This window comes from Tenrec ecaudatus, chromosome 10 (assembly GCF_050624435.1).
Source record: "Tenrec ecaudatus isolate mTenEca1 chromosome 10, mTenEca1.hap1, whole genome shotgun sequence".
Taxonomy (NCBI): domain Eukaryota; kingdom Metazoa; phylum Chordata; class Mammalia; order Afrosoricida; family Tenrecidae; genus Tenrec; species Tenrec ecaudatus.
Genome location: NC_134539.1, coordinates 143,081,545 through 143,094,374, shown reverse-complemented (window position 1 = coordinate 143,094,374; position 12,830 = coordinate 143,081,545).

Genomic DNA, 12,830 nt, shown 5'->3' with positions numbered 1-12,830 from the left:
TAGACTCTTGAACAAAATGAGGACCTTCATTCACCATGCCTACCTCACAGAATTGTAGTAGACATCAAGAGGAAACATGAGGGGCTTCAAAAAGCTGACGGAAGAAAGTCCATTATCTTAGTTCATTTCCCACAAACTTTGAAGCCCCTCATGGGTAAACCACTGAACAGATGTATCAACTAGAACTTGTCCCGGTGGTGTGTGGGCTTTCCCTTCTTCCAGTGAAGGCCAAACAGATCCTTTCCTTAGGGTGAGAGACATTAAGTATTCTCATCTCTTGTCAAGCACCAAATACAAAGCTGTCTCTGAATGGGACTTAAACCAGAGGAAAACATCCATTGGTGATCTTATCTGCCAACCTGAAGGAAACCAGCCTCCCATCCCAGGCCTTGACAATGTGAAATCGTACAGAGCAGTGTAGCACAAGGATCTGGGTTTACTGGGGATGCTTCATCCTCCAAGGTTCTCTTTCCTTACTGTTCCTACATATTTTTTTAACTGTTCCTACATATTTTGATTGGTGTAAAAGGATACGAGATGTAGATAACTTTTATTCAGATCAATGGCTTCTGGTGACTTAAAAAAACTCATATCAAGTCTATTCAAACTCAGCATCTGTCCATAGGACAGGGCAGAACTGCCCATTGTGGGTCTCCAAGACTAAGTCTTTGACCTGTAGAACAGCTGGTGGGTCACTGTAAAGCATAACCCACTGACAAGAAAATAAAAGGAAATAGAACTAGGAGGCAAAGGGTATTTACAGAGGTCTAAATACAGGTATGTACATATGTAAATATATATGATAGGGAAATAGATCTATGTGCATATGTTTATAGGTTTAATATTAAGGTAGCAGATGGACATTGGGCCTCCACTCAAGTATTCCCTCAATGCAAGAATACTTTGTTCTATTAAACTGGCATTCCATGATGCTCACCTTCCCGACAGGATCGCTGAAGACAAAGCGGGTGCATAAGCAAACATGGTGAAGAAAGCTGATGGAGCCCAGCTATCAAAAGATAGCATCTAGGGTCCAAGACTTGAAGGTAAATGAGCACCCATCTAGCTCAGAAACAACAAAGCCCACACGGAAGAAGCAGACCAGCCTGTGTGAACATGAGGTGTAGAAGGGATCAATTATTGGGCATCAAAAACAAAGAATCAAATCATTGTAAATGAGGGGGAGTGCAGATGGGGGCCCAAGACCCATCTGTAGGCAACTGGACATCCCCTTACAGAAGGGTCGCAGGGAGGAGATGACCCAGTCAAGGTGCGGGGTAGCAACGAAGAAACAGAATGTTCCTCTGGTTCCTAAATGCTCCCCCACCCCCAATATCATGATCCCAGTTCTACCTTACAAATCTGGCTAGACCAGAGGGTGTACAGATGTACTGGTACAGATTGGAACAGGAAACGGAATCCAGGACAAAGGGTGAAGGGAGGGTGGGATGAAAAGGAAGAAGCGATTACAAGAATCTACATATAACCTCCTCTCTGGGGGATGGACAAAATAATTTCTAAATTATCAAGGGTTTATGAGGGAGAGGGGAGCGGAGAGGGAGAGAGAAAATGAGCTGCTACCAAGGGCTCAAGCAGAATGCAAATGCTTTGAGAATGGTGATGGCAACAAATGTGCTTGACACAATGGATGGATGGATGGATTGTGATAAGAGGTGTACCAGCCCCCAATAAAATGAGTTTTTTAAAAAAACCATAACTCATTATACCACCAAGGCTTCTTGGTACCAAGTGGTGAAACAATAACCAAAGATGATTTTCTGTTTCTACTGGCGAAGGTGCTCAGCAACAGAGCATGTGCATTGGAGAAAATCCTACAAATGGAGTTGATCTGGGCTCCACAGTGTACCGATTTCAAAAGAAAACTAGTGAGTCTGTTCTCCAAGGGAATACTTTGATTGGTACTAAGTAGCATTTTAAAATGCACATAACATTGTTTCGGTGACTGGATACTTTGCATGCCCATCTTTTAAGAACAACTGCCCTCTTCAATTTCACCTAATTGGCCTAAACAGCAACATTGTAAATGTAAGAGGCAAGTGTTCTGTTCCCAGAGGGGATTTAGGATTTAGAACCTGCCTGGGTTCTAGGTTGCGACAATTTTGCTTAAGGGAGGGCTGGCTCTCAAAATAATTTTGTCACCAAGGATTAAGTCACAGTTTAAACTCAAAACATGCTTAAAATGACTCGTGTGTGTGTGTGTGTGTGTGTGTGTGTGTGTGTGTGTGTGTGTTTGGCTGTAACTGAACCATTTAGCAAGGAGGTTGCAGCACAGTTAAAATGGAAGGCAATCAGCTTCAGGAACGACCTCTCGATATGTAAGCAGCAGCCTGGGCGCTGCCACAGTTCTCTGCCCTAACGTTCTTCCAGGCACTTGATTACAGGCATAACCTCGGGAGCTATTGGAGGTTTGGTTCCAGGTCACTGCAATGAAGCGAGTCACAGCTTTTTTGGGGTTTCCCATCACCCAAAACCAAACTCACTGCCATTGAATCTATTCTGATTCATAGTCACCCCGCATTGACAGTGCAGAACTGCCCCTGTGAGTTTCTGAGACTAAATCTTCCTGGGAGTGGAAAACCCCATTTTTCTCGCTCAGTTTCAAAAAAAACAAAACTTCAATGCCATTGAGTCGATGCTGACTCAAAGCGATCCTATAGAACACAGGATAGAACTGCCCGTGTGAGTTTCCAAGACTAATTCTTTTTTTTTTTAATCATTTTTATTGGGGTCTCTTACAACTCTTAACTGCAATCAATACATCCATCTATTGTGTCAAGCACATTTTGCACATTTGTTGCCATCATCAGCCTCAAAAAGCTTGCTTTCCACTTGAGCCCTTGATGTCAGCTCCTCATTTTTACCCCTCCCTCATCCAAGACTAATTCGTTAATTAGTTGTAGAAAGCCCTGTCTTTCTCCCGAAGAGTAGCTGGTGGCTTTGAACTGCAGACCTTGCCATTAGCAGCCCATAACCACTACACCCCCAGGGCTTCTCTTTGCTTTCTCAGTGCATATGGAAGTTATGTTAGTTATGCTAACCTGATAGTCTTACCAAGTGTGTGACTGACTGTATTATGAAAAAGTTTGAAATAATTGTGAGAATGGCAAAAATGTGACAGACTGAACACATGCTATTGGAGAAAAAAAAAAAACTGGTTCTGATAGACTTGCTGGAAACAGCGTTGCCCTAAACCTTCGGTAAAAAGTGCAGTCTGTATTAGGGCCATCAATGAGAGAATTGGGACCAACTTGAGAACTTTGGCGCAGGGAATACACAGGCTATCAGAAATAGGGAAGGACACAAACACAGAGGAGGCACAAATTGACAAATGGGATATACTGAAGATAAAACACTTGTGTACATCTAAAGAATTCAATAAGAGAGTAATAAGAGAGTCCACAGACTGGGAATACATCTTTAGCAATGACACATCAGACAAAGGCCTTATTACTAAAATTTACAATACTCTGCTAGATTCCAAAAAGAAAAAAACCAATAGCCAACCTGAAAGGTGGGCAAAGGACTTAAACAGAAATTTTACAGGGACAGAAATCCGAATGGCCAACAAACATATGAGAAAATGTTCCCGATCTTTAGCCATAAGAGAAATGCAAATTAAAACAACAATGAGGTACCACCTGACACCCTCAAAGGTAGCCCAATTCAAAAAATCAGAAAGCAACAAGTGTTGGAGGGGCTGTGGGGAGACAGGAACTCTCATCCACTGCTGGTGGGACTGTAAGTACGTACAGCCACTATGGAAATCAATCTGGCGATACCTAAAACAGATGGAAATAGAGTTACCATATGACCCAGCAATCCCCCTACTGGGCATATACCCAGAAGAGGCAAGGAACAAACCAAGACCAGACATCTGTGCTCCAATGTTCATTGCGGCACAGTTCACAATTGCAAGGAGTTGGAAGCAACCCAAATTTCCATCAACTGACGATTGGATTAAAAAACTGTGGTATATACATACAATGGAGTACTACGCATCACTAAAAAGCAGCGATGAACGTATGAGGCACATAGCGGCATGGGAAGAACTGGAGGAAATCATGCTAAGCGAGGTAAGTCAGGCACAAAAGGACAAGTACAACATGAGCCCGCTGAGGTAAGAATTAAAATTTTTTTTTAAAAAGCAAAAGGGGCATAGGGGAAAAAGCTACTGTATACAAACATTTTAGGGGTGAAGACTGTGTAGTATGGAAGAGACCAGACCAAAACCAGGGATGTTCATGGTAGAAAATGGTGGAGGAGGTGGGGAAAGGAAAACAAAAGGATGAATACAAGGAAGAAAAGGGTAGTGGGGTCATGGGGCATTAATCCACCCAAGGGGAGGGTATTGTTTATATCTCCACAGGGAAAGTGGGACCAGACTTCAACCCAGTGTCGCAAGGTGTGAATGCAATATCCCAGCATGGAGTAGGGAACCAGTGGAGAGGTCTGGGAGGCTGGCCCCAGCACCATAAATTAAGTGGATTCCTGCCCCTCCCCAGAAAAGAATTTGTTCCAAAGGACATTGACTCTGCAGCTCCAGGAGATGAACATATCTGATCAGAGCACATGGGAGCAGATGAAGGGGCAGGAGGAGAGAGTGGAGCACAGCCTGGCCCACCAGGCCGTGATGATGATGTCCCTGAGTAGAGCAGCCAGTCCACAGAGAGAACAACATGGCTGGCCCTACTATGAGAAATGATGCCAATCAGTGACTAAGGGCGATACAGGGGACTGCACCGTACACACAGTGTGGGAATTGCACCTGACCCAATCCCACCACACCGAGGCAAATCACTGGGGGAGTGCAGTGGAACAGCAAGGGAATGGAGTGGCAAGGTCCCCAGGGAATGCTGAAAGTGGACTTTGGAGCCAGGGCGTGGTGCCCCAACAGACTGGACTGGAAAACGCTCCTAAGGGCCAGCAAATGATCCCTGAACTAACTACAAGCTTTTCTCTTGTGAACTGTTTTGTTCTGTTCTTTGTCAGTGGTTTGTTTTTGTTGTTTTGTTGTCTGGTTGTATACTGTTGCTTTGTTTTCCTCTGTCTTGTTTTTTGTGCATGTTAGTGTCTCCACAGGTCTGTCTGAATAGGACAGGCTGGATGAACTATCTGGAGGAAAAACAACGGGACTGACAGTTCCGGGGGGACTTGGGGTGGGGGGGTAGTGGGGGTAAGGAAGTGGTGTTAACAAAAAAACAGGGACAAGGGAAAAACATGGGACCCCAAATGGTAGAGAGGGGGGAGTGGCAGGCCTGGTGGGAAATGATCAAGGGTAAGGTTGCTTAGAGAAGAGGTATACTCTAGCTCAGGTGGCGACGAAGCATGGTAGTAGGACAGGAGGAAAGTCAAGGGAGATGGAGGAAAGAGCTAGGAGTCAAAGGGCATTTATGGAGGTCTAGACAAAGACATGTACATGCAAATATATATAGGAGGATGGGGAAATAGATCTAAGTGTCTATATTTATAGGTTAAGTATTAAGGTGGCGGAAGGACCTTGGGCCTCTACTCAAACACTCCCTCAATGCATGAATACCTTCCTTTATTAAATTGGAACTCTATGATGCTCACTCTCCCAACACAACGGCTGGAGCCAAAGTGGGTGAACAAGTAAATGTGGTGAAGAAAGCTGATGGTGCCCGGCTATCAAAAGAGATAGTGACTGGGGTCTTAAAGGCTTGAAGATAAACAAGCGGTCATCTAGCTCAGAAGCAACAAAGTCCACATGGAAGAACACACCAGCCTGTGTGATCGAGTGGTCCCGAAGGGATCAGTTACCAAGCATCAAAGAACAAAAAATCATATCATTGACTGCACACCACCATGATAGGCTCGCTGAAGACAAATGGGTGCATAAGCAAATGTGGTGAAGAAAGCTGATGGTGCCCGGCTATCAAAAGAGATAGTGTCTGGGGTCTTAAAGGCTTGAAGGTGAACAAGCAGCCATCTAGCTCAGGAGCAAAAAAGCCCACATGGAAGAAGCACACCGGCCATTGCGATCACGAGGTGCCAAGGGACCAGGTATAAGGCATCATGCAACAAAAAATATATATAAGTGTGTGTGTGTGTATGTGTGTATATGTATATATGTATATGTATATATATACCATATTAAATGAAGGGGCACAGTGGAGACCCAAGGCCCAAGTGTCGGCCAATGGAGATCCCCTCATAGAGGGGTTTAGGAGAGGAGATGGGTTAATTAGGGTGCGAGGTAGTACCGATGAAGAACACAGCTTTCCCCCAGATCCTGGATGCTTCCTCCCCCCAACTACCATGATCCGAATTCTACCTTGCAGGGCTGGATAGGGCAGAGGCTGTACACTGGTACATATGAGGGCTGGAGGTACAGGGAATCCAGGGTGGATGATACCTTCAGGACCAATGGTGTGAGGGACGATGCTGGGAGAGTGGAGGGTGAGTGGGTTGGAAAGGGGGAACTGATTACAAGGATCCACATGTGACCTCTTCCCTGGGAGAGGGACAGCAGAGAAGGGGGGGAAGGGAGACACCAGATAGGGCAAGATATGACAAAATAACGATGTATAAATTACCAAGGGCACATGAGGGAGGGGGGGAAGGGGAGGGAGGGGGAAAAAAAAGAGGACCTGATGCAAAGGGCTTAAGTGGAGAGCAAATGCTTTGAGAATGATTGGGGCAGGGAATGTATGGATGTGCTTTATACAATTGATGTATGTATATGTATGGATTGTGATAAGAGTTATATGAGTCCCTAATAAAATGTAAAAAAAGAAAAGAGAAGAAAAAAATGATTAGGGCAAAGACTGTACAGATGTGCTTTATACAATTGATGTATGTATATGTATGAACTGTTATAAGAATTGTATGAGCCCCAATAAATTGTTTTTAAAAAAAGTGCAGTCTGGTCCTAGAACTGACTGTGACTGCACAATTCATTTTAAAGGAGATTTAACCAAGGAGAGAGGGAGGATTGTTCTAAAATTGATTGAAGGGGCGGGCGGGCAAAAAAATAAAAATAATAAAATTGAACTATTGAAGTGCATGTACATTCAACTATTGAAGCTATTATTTCTTGAAAAGCCATCAGTTATTTTTTGAAAAGGCAACATCTTCAGCGTTAATGCCATTATGCTAGGCTTTAAGACCATTTATCAGACAGTTCCAGACATCTCGGGGGGTGCTGATCCTTGCCAAGTGGCAAGCGTCAGGGAACGTGTGCATCGGAGGAGAAGTCGAAGCAGAAAAAGGCACCTCACTTTGTAAATTCCGGAATCTCGCCTTTCAGTGTACTGAATTGTAAGTGGCTGGCCCTGTGGCGAGGAAGTCTAAAGCTGATAACATTTTGCTACTTGAACCAGTCCCAAGAGAATCTGCACCAAGGGGTTCTCCAAATTACCTTTTGTGGACAGTGACCTCCATAGCAAGATATCTTAGGCTCCTTGGCAGACGATGACACTCGGTGAGAAAGGACACAGCAACTAGGCAAAGTATGAGAACATGGCTGGGAAGTGCTACCTGAACGCCCCTTTGTCATGTTGCATGAAATTCAACATCGCTCAAGCACTGTCTTCTCTGTTAGATGCCTGCCGGTTGGTTCCAACTCACAGCCACCCCTACGTGCAATAGAACAAAACACTGTTTGGCCCTGGGCCCTCCTCACGACTGTTATGTGTGAGCCCATTCTTGCAGCCGCCATGTCAATTCGCCTCTTGGAGAATTTTCTTTTTTGCTGACCCTCTACCAAACATGATGGCCTTTTCCGGAGCGCATTTTAAACTCAGTAGCATATCCAGAGGACGTGAGAGCAAGGTTTGCCATCCTTGCTTCTAAAGAGCATTCAGGCTGTACTTCTTCCAAGACAGACTTGTGTGTTCTCCTGGCAGTCCACTGTACTTTCAAGATTGTTTACCAACCCCAGCATTGTTATTCTTCAATGTCAATTCTTATTCTCAACTGTTCCTTCTTCCTTGTTCATTGTCCAACTCTCACAAGGAGATGAGGTCATTGAAAATACCATGGCTTGCGTTAAGCTTGTCTTAGTTCTCAAAATCTTTGCTGTTAAACACTTAAAGAGGTCTGCTGCAGCAGATTTTTTACAGCAATATATCATTTATTTCCAGGCTGCTGCTTCCATTGGCATTGATTGTAGGTCCAAGTAAACTTAAATCCTTGACAACTTCTGTCTTTTCTATCTATCATGATGCGGTCTATTTTTCCAGTCGTGGGGATTTGGATTTTCTTTACAGGACTTGCAGTCTATACTGAAGGCTGCATGCAGTCTCTGGTCTTCATCAGCAAGTAGTTCAAGTCCTTTCAGCAAGCAGAGTTACGTCATATGGTTGTTATAAGACTTCCTCCATTCTTAGTGTCTTTTCCTTCATATAATCCAGTGAGATAATTAAGGTTTATGTGGGATTAATTGAAGGGTGGAGAGATAAATGGCTCAGTGAGCCTCACCTTTTTAGTTCTCAGGTTTCTTGCTCTCTGATGGTCGGACCAGGGTGCAGCTCCCTTAGCCCATTCCCTGCTTTAGCTGGCAAGGCTCACTTCCTGCAAGACATCCCTGAGGAGAAGCCACATGGACTTACCCTGATGCAGCCCTGGGTGCTGGAGCAGCCATGTGGAGACCCCTGCCAGCACTGAGATACTTACACTGCCACCGGACCCAAAGACTTTCTACCCACTGGTCTGGGATTCTCCTGCATTCAGTTGTCATTGTGAGTGCATTGTGAGTTTAGGAGGACTTTGTAAATCGGCATCAGACATATGGGCTAAATTGGACTTATGGGCTTGGACTGGACTGGTTGGGATGTTTTCTGAATGTGCACTTACCCTATATAAAAAACTCTCTCATACATATATGAGTTCCTGTAGATTTGTTTCTGTAGTTTACCCAGACCAACACATCTGGTTTCTTAGATTATTTGCTCAGTACACAGATTGAATTAGTATGGTGAAAGGACACAACCTTCATGTACACTTTTCCTGGTTGTTGCTGGAATGCCAAAGACCACAAGAGAAGGTCTTTTTCACAGACAACCCTGGGGGGGGGTGCTTCATTTCCTCCCATCTTGCCTTGACTTTATCAAGATCGCTCCTGAGATGTGCCTTGTTATGAGAATGAAAGAATGATGAAGGATGTTGTCATCCAGTGGATTCCAATTCACAGGCATCCTCTGTCAGATTAGAATGGCCCCATCGGGTTTCCAAGGAGGAGCTGTGAGGCACGATTAAGTAGCTAAGCACACGTCCTCGGCCCCTCAGTGGACAAACATGTGACAGTGCTTCTCTAAAGGTGACAGCTTTGGAAATCCTATGAAGCAGTTCGACTCTTGTTTACAGGGTCATTCGTAGTTGGATTCAACTGGAGAGCCATGGGTTTTGAATCTTCAGGGAAGCCGACTGGCACATCTTTCCCCCACATAGTGAGGGTAGTATTTTGAAATGTGATAGCACTATATAAAATCAAAGTAATTATGTAAAACAATGAGCTGACCCACCCCCATGGGGGCGAACCAAGAGGGGAGTGCAATAGACCAGCAATGGGAGCAAAGACACGAAGTCCCTGAGGATTCTCAATTGTAGACTTCTGACTTGGGGGTTAGGGGGCAGCGCTTGGCACCTCATCTGAATTGGTCGGGGGATATACATAAGGGGCCACACTGAAAGCCTAAAGGGGTAATGGGGGGGGGGGGAGCATTAGACTGCTCCAGTCTTGGCAGCAGGAAGAGCAAACACGGAGGACTAAAAGGGTAGTGCTGTTAGGTAAGCAGGTCCTGGGATATGGATCCCTGAAAGAAAAGGTGAACGGACCTATCGATTCTCTCACGGCCTGCTCACTATTTAGCAGAGGGACACTCACCTACTAAGAGTCAGGACAACAGGTAGACTTGGAACTATTTGTATGGTCTCTTTGCTCTTTGCCTTTTTTTGGTGTCAATCTATGCAAGCTAAACAATTCCAGAGAGACGGCAATGGGACTGAAGTTTGGGGGTGTGGGTCTGAGAGAGGAGGCAGGGGGAGGGGAATGATGAGCCCCAAAAACAACAGGGACAGGGGAATAGCAAGGGATCTGAAATTGACAGTGAGGAGAGGGTAGTATTCCTGGTGGTATTTGATCATTTGAAATGTATCTGAGAAGAATGACTGAGAGGTATATGATGGGTAAACAGAACAGTGGGGTTGGAGGAAAGAAAAAGAGTAAAGAACAAGAAAGTAAAAATTATATATATAGATATAAATAGAAGATATGTAAATATATAAAGATAGGTGTGTTTATATATATGTATGTGTCTATATATACATATATATGTAAATACATATATATGTAAATACAATAAGGAAGCAGATGGACTTTGGGTCTCTACTTAAATCTTCCCTCAGTACAAGAATGGTTTGTTCTAATAATGTGGCAATATATGATACTCACCTTCCTGACACAATCACTGAAGAAAGAATAGGTGCATAAGCAAATGTGGTGAAGAAAGCTGATGATGCCCAGTTATTAAAAGATATAGTGTTTGGAGTCAAAGCTTTGAATTAAAACAAGCAGCTGGCCATGTAGCCGCGAAACAACAAAGCCCACATGGAAGAAACACACCAGCCGGTGTTTCATGAGATGTCGACAGAAATAGGTGTAAGAAGTTCAAAAACAAGCAACCAAATTGATGAGAAGAAGCATAGACAAAGTGGAGACCCAAAACCTGACTGCAAGATAACTGGACAGTCCCTCACAGAAGGGCCACACAGACTGGATGATGCATCCGGGGTTAAGTATATCACAGATGAAACATGTAACTATCCTCTAGTTCTTTAATATTTCCTCCCATTACTATTATGGTCTTAGTTTTACCTCATTAATCTTGTCAGACCTGGGTATGTTCATTTGTATAATTAGGATCATTTGATGCATTTCAATGGGATGGCAAAGTCTACTGTCAGTTTCAGTGTCATATTCCATCGGTGTCTTTTGGATATAGCTGAGTGTTTCCCTCTTTCATGTAGGCCAAGTATAAATCTGTGTCAAGGCCCAAAGCCAGGAAGAGTGTTCACTACCTGATATTGTTGTTCAGGTGCCGCTGAGTTGGTTCCAACTCACCAGAGACCTGTGTGCAACAGAAGAAAAACACTGCCTGGTGCCTCCACTGCCCAGACAACTGCTTCCTGAGCTCACTGTTGCAGCCACTGTGTCAATCCATCCCATCGAGGGTCTTCCTCTTGTTCACTGACCCTTTACTCTGTTAAGCTTTATGTCCTTTTCTAGGGACTGGTCTTTCCTGATAGGTGTAGTGGTTATGGGTAATGGGCTGCTAACCACAAGGTCAGCAGTTTAAAACCACCAGCTGCTCCTCCGGAGAAAGAAGAGGCTTTCTACTCCCAAAATGAGTTACAGTCTCATAAACCCACACAATCTCAGAAACAGACAGGAGCCATTCTACCTTGTCCTGTAGGGTTGTTGTGAGTTAGAAGACTCCGTGGCAGTGTGTTTGCTTTGGGTTTGGGGTGGTCTCTCCTGATAATAAGCCCAAAGAATGTGAGTCAAAGTCTTGCAATCCTGGCTTCTCAGGAACATTTTGACTGTACTTCCTCCATTACTCAATGGGAATATGTACATATACAGATGAATGAACTCAACCCCTCTCTTCCCAAGTGGGGGCAGGAAGTCACTGAAAACCAGAAAGGAGTCTTGCTTCATCACTTACTTGATTGCTCCACACTTCATCAGCTCTGTGTTCTTGTCTTGGGTTAATGTCCCCATTGGTTCAAACCCTATCACTGATAAGTTGTAAAGGCGAAATACAATTTTTCTCCTAGATCTGTAGTTTTCAACTTTCCTAATGCTTTGATCCTTTAAGACAGTTCCTTATGTTATGGCAATCCCCAAACATAAAACTATTTACGTTGCTACTTCATAACTGTAATTTTGCTACTGTTATGAATCGTTATGTAAAATATCTGATATGCAGGATGTATTTTCTTTGCTACAAATTGAACATAATTAAAGCATAGTGATGAATAACAAAAACAGTATGTCATATATTGTGAAATATTTATTTCTAATGAGAAATAAATGACATTTTGTCTTGAAGCATGGTGTAGCATGGGTAACAGTCTTCACATCGGATACTCCTGGTAGGTGAGTGTATCTGCATGTGGGCGGACCCACCTGGAGATGGATAGAGGAGAGGTGTCTCGGTTCCTAAGACCATGGGGAATGTGTTTTCCGATGGTCTTAGGCGACCCCTGTGAATGGGTCGAGCGACCCACCAGAGGGGTCGCGACCCACAGGTTGAGAACCGCTTTCCTAAATCTTTTTGTTTCAAGAGTCCTTTAGCACAACTTTGAAAGACTTGCTCTGTCTGCAACTTGTCAGTCTGGGGCCTGAGCGGCATGGGAGATGTCTTCAGAGAAAAGAGCAGTGTTCCTACCACTAGGGGGGCGGGGGAGGGGAGGGTCCAAGCGACCCAGTTTGCCTTTGCTCAGACCCTTGACCCATCATCATGGAATCCCCCACTGCCCTTCACGCCACCAGGCGGGAGACGCTTTGGCTGCCACACACTTTCTTGGGGTAAAAGGGGTTCCTCTGTTCGAACGAAATGCCCTTGGGCAGGCTCTGCACCGAGTCAGTGAACAGTCTCAGGGATACCTTACCGTATGCCATTGCTGCTGTCCAGGGGCACGCCAGCCACGTAGGGGGAAGGGGCAGGGGTGGGCGTGGCTTCCCCTAGAGAGGGGCGGGGCTACGCGAAGTCCGGCCCGGGCTTCCCCGTGGGGCGGGGCGATGAGGGGCGGGGCGACGCGGGGCGGGCGGGGCTCTCTACCGGCCC